The sequence below is a fragment of the Canis lupus genome, chromosome 22 (genome assembly GCF_048164855.1).
Source record: "Canis lupus baileyi chromosome 22, mCanLup2.hap1, whole genome shotgun sequence".
Classification (NCBI taxonomy): Eukaryota; Metazoa; Chordata; class Mammalia; order Carnivora; family Canidae; genus Canis; species Canis lupus.
Window position 1 is genome coordinate 45,537,580 of NC_132859.1, and position 10,433 is coordinate 45,548,012.

The window sequence follows — 10,433 nt, forward strand, 5'->3', positions numbered from 1 at the left end:
CAGGTGGCTTTAATTGTACCCCTCCTTTAGTACTAACATATAATGGAAATACCCCTAACTAAACTAAACTAACTAACTAAAGCCCAATAAGATGTCTTATTCTCGCATTAACCCATAAGGTGCTGAATTTGTGGTTAAAGCCCACATTTCCTGGCAAGCTTCCTGTGAGCACATCTGTTGGTTTTGTCTGCCTGGAATTCTTGCCCCTATCTTACTGCCTCTTTATTTCTCCACTCCAACCATGTGATTCCAGAAATACTCCGATCGTGTTACTCTATCCCTTTAGCTCCAGGGCCTTATACTAGGCCCATCAGTTCTCCCCAAAATTCAAATGGAAAGCTTCTGAAGTCTTGTGGAAATGCCCTGAGAGTAAACATGGGGTCTCTTGCTGTTGAGGACCTAGAGCTCTCCAGATTCCTGTCCTTTCAAGTGTTATGATCTCTAGCTCTCTCCCCAATTCTGAAACTGTTCATGAATCTTCTTTCCAATGAACTACTTATTTCCCTTAGCCACAGTCAGTTTCTACTATATATTAATCAGAATGGATATACCCCCTATTCTCTTTACTCTGCCACCAACATTGAGCAAAATGGGAACATACTTTTAAGGATTTAATTGTGTTCTATTTATATTGTATTTATTATATTTTTTAACTTCTTCCTAATTGACTCTAAACAGTCATTGCATATTAAAACCATAACTTTGAATTTCTCTTATTGCATATACATAATTTAAATCCATGTATTCTAGGTTTATTTATCCCAGGGAAAGCTAGCAAGTTAGAAATTTTATTTTTAATTTTTGTTGTTTTGAATCCTCTATTCCAGGGATAAGAAGATATTTATGTAAAGGGCTAGATAGTAAATATTTTAGGCTTTGTGAACCATATGGTCTGTCTTACAACTACTCAACTGCTGTTGCAATCATGGATGGTACATAAATGAATGAGTGTGCCTCTGGACACTGAATGGACACTGAAATTTGAATTTGATGTGTCATAAAATATTCTTCCTTTGATTAAAAAAATTCAAAATATCAAAACAATTCTTAGTTTGCAGGTCATATAAAAATAGTGGTAGCCAGATCTGTTGCATGGGCTACATATAGTTGGTGAACTTCTGCTCTAGTCTCCCAATTGTGATACATTATTGGACAGGAGAAACATTGACTTATGAAATTGAGATTATAAAGTAATATATATTATTTATGGAATATAGAGCAACTTGTCTGTCTCCTAAATTGATGAGCATGTATTCAAGGACATAACTAGAAAGGAGATACATATCTATAAAGGATATAACTAGATAAGATCTTCCTATTTCCAGGAATTCCTATGTAACATTAGAGAAAGCGGAAAGATCATACTATATGCTAAACTTCTCTGGAGTTGTTTCTTGACTATCTAATTTTATAATGTACTAATTAAACATTCATTGTTAACACAGAATCAAAGAAAATAAGGGGCTTTAAGATATGGATCAGCTAGTCACTTACAGTAATAATGATGCCTTCTATTTGTACACCATTTGATAGTTCATAAAAATTATAGTTCCACATATTATCTTTTCAATCCTCAAAACAACCCTGGAGGTAGAGAGGCAAGGTATTATTATCCTAATTTCAAGAAGAGCAACCTGTCCAAGATTACACAAGGGACAAGGGAGTAGGAGGAATTTTCTAGTCATACCTCTGAGTCATAGTCAGACTAATTTCCATCAAATATAATGATACAATCATGCAATTCAGGAGCTGGGTAATGAGCAAATCCTGCTTCACCAGCTGACGAACACGCAGTGATTCAACATAGGGATGCCTTTGGTTTGTCAATGGAAGCCTCACATGTCTAGATCAGTGGGAAATCCAGACCTCCTCCTCTCTCCTCCTTGCTCCACCTCTTTCTCTTGTAAATCTAAGAATCACAGCAATCACAATGGTGGCTGACTGCTCTGGAAGGTGTTATCCTAGCTGCTGTAGCAGCTGGGAATCTAGTGCTATGGCTGATTCCCGAGCTATGCCCTTGGAAAGCAATGCTCTTGTCAACTTCCACTGGTTGCCCACAGGATTTGAGCATAGCATCTTTATACCTAATGAAGCATCAGTCTGAGATACTTACACCCCAAACTCAGACCCCAGCTAAGGGCAACGAAGATCTTCAGCTACCACTACTTTGATTGCCTATGAATGCACAGCCCATCAGAAGGAAGGGAATTGGATTTTGCTTCCTGTCCTCACTGTGGCTGTTACTGGGACACTTCCCCTCCATGGTCCCACAAAAAAGAGAGACGCTCCTTTCCTCAGGATTATACTTTTAGATAGTGCACCCACACGAACTGGCTCAGGGATCCTAATACTACAGTTCTTTGGATTCATTTACTCAGTCACTTCCCCAGGGCAAAAGTCAGGCATGGAAATAAACTGCCCTAAAGCCTTTATGTATGTTTGTATGTTACATATGTAGGGTATGGATTGATTGATTGAAATTTAACTTCCGGTTATGGAAAATTTAAAACACACACAAAAAACAGAGAATGTGGTATTAAACTCCATTTGTCTCTCACATACCCATCACTCTGGTTTAATACTTATCAATCCTTGCTTAATCTTGTTTTCATCTCTCTAGCCACTTCCCCCCTTCCCTATGGAATATTTTGAAGGAAATCCTGGAGATCATAGAATTCCATACTTAAGCAGTAGTAGTAGACGGTTTTCAAAAACACAACCACAGTATAATTGTTACAAGGACAAAATTACAAACCCTTTATCAGTAATTCCTTAATATCATCTAATATCTAGTCTTTACATTTCCCAATTGTCTCAAAAATATCTGTTTAGGGGCACCTGGTGGCTCAGTGGTTGAACGTCTGCTTTTGATTCAGGGTGTGATCCCAGGGTCCTGGGATTGAGTCCCACATCAGGGTCCCCACAAGGAGCCTTCTCCCTCTGCCTATGTCTCTGCCTCTCTCTCTGTGTGTCTCTCATGAATAAAGAAATAAAATCTTAAAAAATATATGTGTTTATAACTTGCTTGTCAAAATGGGATCCAGGGATGCCTGGGTGGCTCAGCGGTTGGGTATCTGCCTTTGGCTCAGGGCGTGATCCTGGAGTTCCGGGATCCCTGCAGGGAGTCTGCTTCTCCCCCTGACTGTGTCTCTGCCTCTCTCTGTCTCTCATGAATAAATAAATAAAATCTAAAAAAAAAAACAAAACAAAAAAAACAACAGGATCCACATACTGTATTTGGGTATTAGGTCTCTTAAATCTTTTTTAATTTATTAAGATAATTTATTTGTTGAAGAAATCCTGTAATTTGTCCTATAGAACTTTCCATATTCTGGGTTTAGTTGATTGCATCTTCTCTGGTATTGTTTTGACACTTTCCTATATTGCTCATTCTCCCTTGTCCTCATAAACTGGTACATTTAGATGCTTGATTGGATTTAAATTCAAAATATTTTGGGGAGTAGTAAACATCTTAGTGATGTTAAAATTGTCAGTGGCTCTATCAATCTTTAATTTACTGTTTTAGCAGCCATTGATGATTGGTATTTAAGTCTATTTTATTAGGAGATTACACAATGATCTCTTGTCATTTCTTTTACATTTATCAGATGGAAAATTTTTTTTTAAAGATTTACTATTTATTTTGAGAAAGAGAGCATGTGTGTGGAGGAGAGCAGAGGGAGAGTGAGAGAGAGAATCTTAAGCAGACTCCATGCTGAGTGTGGAGCCTGACACCAGGTTTGATCCTATGACCCTAAGATCATGACATGAGCTGAGATCGAGTCAGGTACTTAACTAATTGAGCCACTCAGGTGTCCCTCAGTTGGAAATATTTTATACAAAGAAACTTTTTCATAACAACTTTGGTCACCCTAAAATGCAATTTGTACAGGAGAAGCATAGTGCTTGATTTTTTTTCTTTATTTACCGACTTCCATTACTGTATAACTTAGTAACTTATTATAGCAACTTCTAGGTGACTTGTACATTTTCTTTCCTTTTTCCTTTCTTTTAATATTTTATTTACTCATCAGAGACACAGGCAGAGGGAAAAGCAGGCTCCCTGTGGGGATCCTGATGTGGGAATTGATCCCAGGATTCTGGGATCATGACATTCAACCACTGAGCCACCCGGATGTCCCTACATTTTCTTTTCTTTTTATAGAATTAAAAAAAAAATTTTTTATTTACTTATGATAGAGAGAGAGAGAGAGAGAGAGGGAGGCAGAGACATAGGCAGAGGGAGAAGCAGGCTCCATGCACCGGGAGCCCGACATGGGATTCGATCCCGGGTCTCCAGGATCGCACCCTGGGCCAAAGGCAGGCGCCAAACCACTGCGCCACCCAGGGATACCCCCTACATTTTCTTTTCTTAATGTCATTATAAACTTGTGCATTTTAACATCATTGATGTGATAAATGATTTAAAATATATTCTGTAGGCAATGGTAAGCCACCAAAGGCAGGTCCCAACTTTCAAACATAAAGCATACCTGGCCATGTATCTACAAAATCAAACAATAAACTTACTGTTTTAGGAGGAATTCGGAAAATGAAGATCAAATCTTCTAAACATACCTAAACTTTTAGCCACCACATTTTTTTTTTTTTTTTTTTTAATTTATGATAGTCACAGAGAGAGAGGCAGAGACACAGGCAGAGGGAGAAGCAGGCTCCATGCACCGGGAGCCCGACGTGGGATTCAATCCCGGGTCTCGAGGATCGCGCCCTGGGCCAAAGGCAGGCGCAAAATCGCTGCGCCACCCAGGGATCCCTAGCCACCACATTTAACAACGACTATTTCCAGGATCCTATACTTGTTCTCAGATTTTCTTCTTTACTTTCAGCCAGTTTACTGAACTTCATTTCATGAATGTCTGAATATCTGATTGAGGCTAGAGATTCAGTTACTGGCACACCTAATGATTTCCATCTTTATATCATTCAAATTGCATTTATAAGACCTGCATTTCCTATAGCTAGTATTTGCAATTGCATTTTTACAAAATAAGAGCAAATTAATATCCAAATAATTTTCCAGTACTCTGGTAATTGAACATGAGTGTGTGAACAATGGGATGCAACTCAAATGGAAGTGAGTGCCAGTGTGTGAGTTCAACCTCTTGTCAGATGACATACCAACGCCAGAATTTGATGTGTAGAAGGAGGATTAGATGTTTTAAGAGTATGCATGAAACTCTGTTATCAACTGTGACAGGCTGGATCGTCTGTTGACTTGTTACATCTCCACCAGACAATTAGTTCTGAGAAGGAGAAGTTCGTTTACTCCTAGCATCCAGTGGATGATTTCCTAAGATGGAAGAAAAAAAAGATGTATACAAGGCAAGAGAAAAATATACAATGATTTTGAGTACTGAGCATCATAATTAGATCTAGTTTTTAGTCGTACCTTTGGCATATTTTGACTCTGGGGTACGGGTATGATAAATATATTTCTTTAAAAATTACTTTGAGTATAGATGTAGTACATTTCATCTGGGAGTATCTTGAACAGCAAACAAAATAAAATCACTGGTAGTTCGTTCCTTAAGGTTAACATTTGGGTGTCTTTGTATAATATTAAACAATATAGGAATCATCTTGAACATATTGCTTTGTACTCCTACATTTATTTATTTTTGTAAGGATTTTATTTATTCATTTGAGACAGGAGATAGAGAGATAGAGAGAGAGAGAGAGAGAATGAGCAGGGGGAGAGGCAGAGAGAGAAGCAGACTCCTAGCTGACCCAGAAGCCCAGAAGCCTGATTGCAGGGCTCCATCTGAGGACCCGGAGATCATGATCTGAGCCAAAGCAGATGCTTAGCCATCTGAGCCACCCAGGCTCTACATTTAAATACATGGTTAATACTATCCTATGTTACTTTCTCCTACAATGGAAATTTTAATGGCTATATTCCACTATCATATCTATTTTTAAAGTAATCAGACCCCAATCCAATTTCCAAACACGAGATTCTGATAAATAGGACCACAGAGCCGTGATTCTAATCAGAATTGTGCTTGTTAATAACAGCAGGCTATTTCATGGCACATACAGCTCCAGGATGTGAGATTAACCTCAACAACTATTCATTTAGTTTGGTTTGATTTTCTGCCAGTCTTATGACCAACTTGAAGCAGGTCCTAGAACAGAGAATGTTATGTTTGGTGTCCAGGGAAGCAGCAAACTAGAGAGGCCATCCCAAATTCCAGAATAATAGAGAGCCAACATTCTCTTTATACCCATGTTATCCATTTTCTGCAGCAAAATCTGAACTAAAAGGGTAAAAATGCCATAGAGGTTAGGTTAAACTTCTTGTGGAGGAAAGTAACCTATTAGTATAGAAAAGAATGGAAATGGTGAAACCAAAAAGAAGCTGAAAACAAATCTGTTGATACATTTTGCTTTTAAGATTCTACACCATGTAAATGTCCTTCAAGAAGATAAACTTAAGCTGATTCATTGTCACTTGCTTCTGCAGTGGTTTCTCAGGCATCTTAGCTAGCAGCCACCCTGCCCCCAGGGTACTGAGGTCTAATAAATATTTTTCAGGCAGACTGACAATAGGAAAGAATTGTAGGACAAGAAACTACCTGCAGTATTCAGGTGGGAGTATCCTGGAAAGTGATGTGCTGAAAAACTGACCCTTCCAGCTGGTTAACTTTTATATTCATGCAATTATTTAATTTCTGTGACATTTATTCATCAATGACAAGTGAATATATGACAGCCTAATGATACAGGGGAAATGCAGTATTGTGTATGGAATTGGGAGAGATGTAAAAACAAGTGCCATGGTATTCTTTCTTTACTTTTTTGTTTTTTGTAATCTCTATACCAAAAGTGGGCCTTGAACTCAGGACACTGAGATCAAGTCATGTGCTCTTCCCGCTGAGACAACTAGGCACCTCCGTGGTATCACTTCTTTTAAAAGCTTAAGCAAGAATGCTTTAGGCCTTTGTTATTTGGTATAGTATGTATTATTTTCTACCATCAGTATTTCCTTATTTTGGTGACAGCACCCCATTTTTTCTCCTGGAGAGCCACTCTTCTCCTATAGTACATGTTCTTTGGATGAAACAGAGGTGAAACATGTGACTCACATTTGGCTAATCACAGGATAGAGTTTTCCAGGCTACGGTAATTTATTAAGGGATGGGCAGATAATCTGTGGTGGTTTATTTTTTAATTTTTAAAAATTTTTAAAATTTATTTATGATAGTCACACACACACACACAGAGGCAGAGACACAGGCAGAGGGAGAAGCAGGCTCCATGCACCGGGAGCCCGACGTGGGATTGGATCCCGGGTCTCCAGGATCGCGCCCTGGGCCAAAGGCAGGCGCTAAACCACTGCGCCACCCAGGGATCCCCTCTGTGGTGGTTTAATTAGTGAATTCAGAGACTTTTGCAAAGGATCTCTTTCTTGGTGGACTTGGACCAGGATGGATGAAGACTTGAAATGATTGGGAGCTGTCTTGCTCCCACACGAAGCCTGAGTATAAAGGTATATGGAGGAGAGCTGAGATTTTTTATTGTTGCTTTTTGTTTTTCAGAAGGCTGTCTTTGATCTGATCTGAAATGGGCATGAGTGGCAATAGAATGAAAGTTCTAACTCTACCCTTATTTTCACAGGACAGTTAGAAGTGTCTAAATTGTTAATTTAAAAAATGGATGTTTTATGACAACAAAAGCAAGAAAAACTCTATATTGGAATAGCTTATTATATAAGCATCATAAAATGTTCTAGGGATATGGCATTTTGGAGTATATAAAGGAAAATAGATATTTTCTCAAGAGATGTGTAATCTTCTTGGAAAGGCATGAACATTAAAAAAGAAACCTTTTAGAACACAAATGAATTGCAAACGGTATGCATATCAATATTTTGCATGGCAATATAGGATAACTATCTAGAAACAAAACCAGCCTACAACAAAAGGATGGGTAAAAAGTTTAGGCTAAACTCTGGATATTTCCATTTAATTCTCAAGGCATTAATTCTCCTATCTCTAATCTTTATGTAGAATCATACATTTGTATTTCCTATCTGGATGTTTCTTCTAAATAATTGCTTATTTGGGGATGGCTCGGTGGCTCAGCGGTTGAGCATCTGCCTTTGGCTCAGGACAGGATCCCGGGTCCGGGATCGAGTCCCACATGGGGTTCCTTGCGGGGAGCCTGCTTCTCCTTTTTCCTGTGTCTCTGCCTCTCTACACCCAGAGAGAGAGAGAGGCATGTGTCTCTCATGAATAAATAAGCAAAATCTTTAAAAAAATAATTGCTTATTTGATATCTCTACTTAGATGTCCAATAGGCATCTCAAACTTACCTTGTTCAAAAATAGTTTTTTCCTTCAATCTTGCTTGACCTAAACTGTTTTCCAAATTTCAGTAGATACCAACCCCATTTTCCAGTTGTTCAGGTCTAAAACCTTATGGGTTGTCTTTTACTTTTCTATTAAATTTTTTTTTTATTTATTTGAGAGAGAGAGAGAAGAAGAGAGATAATGAACCAGGGGAGGGGCAGAGGTAGAAGGAGCAGTGGACTCCTTGCTGAGCAAGGAGCCAGGCAATGTGGGGCTTGATCCCAGTACCCTGAGATCATGACCTGAGCTGAAGTTGGATGCTTAATAGACTGAGTCACCAAAGGCCCCCTACTTTTCTCTTTTTCTTGCATCTTGAATCTATTCCATCAGCAAATCTTACTGTCCCTATCTTCAAAATGTATTTAGAATCTAACCACTTCTTAATATCTCCACTGCTGCCTGAATTATTGCAATAGCCTAACCAGTATTCTTGATCTTATCATTGCCTCTCTAAAGTCTATTCACAATACAGCAGGTTAAACAGTCTAATCTTATTAGGTAAATTTTCAAACATACAGCAAAGGTGAAAAAATTTTACATTTTTCCATCTGTACACACACTACATAGATCCTACTATTAATAGAACAGTCCTTTTTTTTAAAAAAGATTTTATTTATTTACTCATGATAGACACACACAGAGAGAGACAGAGACACAGACAGAGGGAGAAGCAGGCTCCATGCAGGGAGCCTGATGTGGGACTCGATCCTCGGTCTCCAGGATCACGCCCTGGGCCAAAGACAGGTGCTTAAGCCGCTGAGCCACCCAGACTGCCCCTAGAACAGTCCTCCTTAAGATGACAGATTGTGTAACTCCTCTGTCCAAAACTGATAGCTTACCTAATTCAAAAAAGAAAAGGCAATTTCTTACCATAGTCTTCAAGACTCAGTATGATCTGGTCCCTGTTACCATTCTTCCCTGTCGTCTATTTCTCTTCAGTCACACTGGTCTCCTCATTGCTACTCACATATGGCTAGTACATTCTTGCTTTATGGTCTTTGCACTCTGTGTCCCTTTGCTTGGCAAGCTCTTCTAGGTATTTGAATGGCTTGCCTCTTTCTTTGGATCACTTCAGAGGTCTTCTCTGACTCTTCCAAATAAGTATTCGGTTGAACAATTTAATGTTATCCAACCATGTTGAACCATATGAACCTAATATTGTTCTGAGTTTAAAAGGAATGTAGAAAAGATCAGGAATTTCATATGGTTTAGGCTAATAAAATAGCATTACTGCCCTATCCTTTTATTCTCGGGTTCCAATATTCTTTATAGAGCTTCTCATCATCTTATGTACTGTTGTGTATTTTCCAGAAGATCCTGAAAGATGGGGGGTCTTTCTGGTTTGTTCAATGCTTGTACTCAGTATGCAGATGGAACTTGGCTTATGGTGGGCACTCAGAAGATAATTTAAAGAATGAATTCTTTACATTAAAGTGAAAGTGATCTTTTGGAAACAAATCTGAGGTCACTTCCACAAAAACTATTTTTTCTCCCCACAAAAATGCTTAAATTGGTTTGTATCACTTTCAAAACAAAGATGAGAATTCTTACTAGACTTATAAGACCCCGCATGTTGGGTCCTTGCTTAATTCTCTAGACTCATTTCACATTATCTCCCTTATTTCTTTTCAGGCCCTGGGACTCTGCTGGTTTCATTATGAAGTCTTTATGCTCTTCCCTCACCTCTGTATTAACTTTAGCCAATTTTTCTTTTTTAAAGATCTTATTTATTTTAGAGAGATAGAGAGTGCAATGTGAGTGGGGGAGAATCCCAAGCTGACTCCACACTGAGCACAGAGCCTGATGTTGGGCTTGATCCTAAGACCCAGAGGTCATGACAGGAGTTGAAATCAAGTCAGATGTTCAACTAACCAGGCCACCCAGGTGCCCCCACCTTGAGGCAGTTTTTTTTCTTCTTTTTTTTTTTTTTTTTTTAAAGATTTTTATTTATTCATGAGAGAGAGAGAGAGGGAGGCAGAGACACAGGCAGGCTCCCGTGGGACTCGATCCTGGGTCTCCAGGATCAGGCCCTGGACTGAAGGTGGCGCTAAACTGCTGAGGC

General features: G+C 38.8%; 1 long non-coding RNA gene across 1 annotated transcript in view; it reads right to left on the reverse strand.

The window, feature by feature from the left end:
* Window positions 1-6,147, reverse strand: part of LOC140614278 (uncharacterized) — a 29,592-nt gene extending 23,445 nt beyond the window's left edge. Inside the window, exons 1-2 of the long non-coding RNA XR_012015168.1 lie at window positions 6,059-6,147; window positions 5,140-5,311 (exon numbers count right to left, since the gene is read on the reverse strand). This is a non-coding gene — a long non-coding RNA (uncharacterized lncRNA). The remainder of the gene's footprint in view (window positions 1-5,139; window positions 5,312-6,058) is intronic.
* Window positions 6,148-10,433: the final 4,286 nt, after the last annotated feature.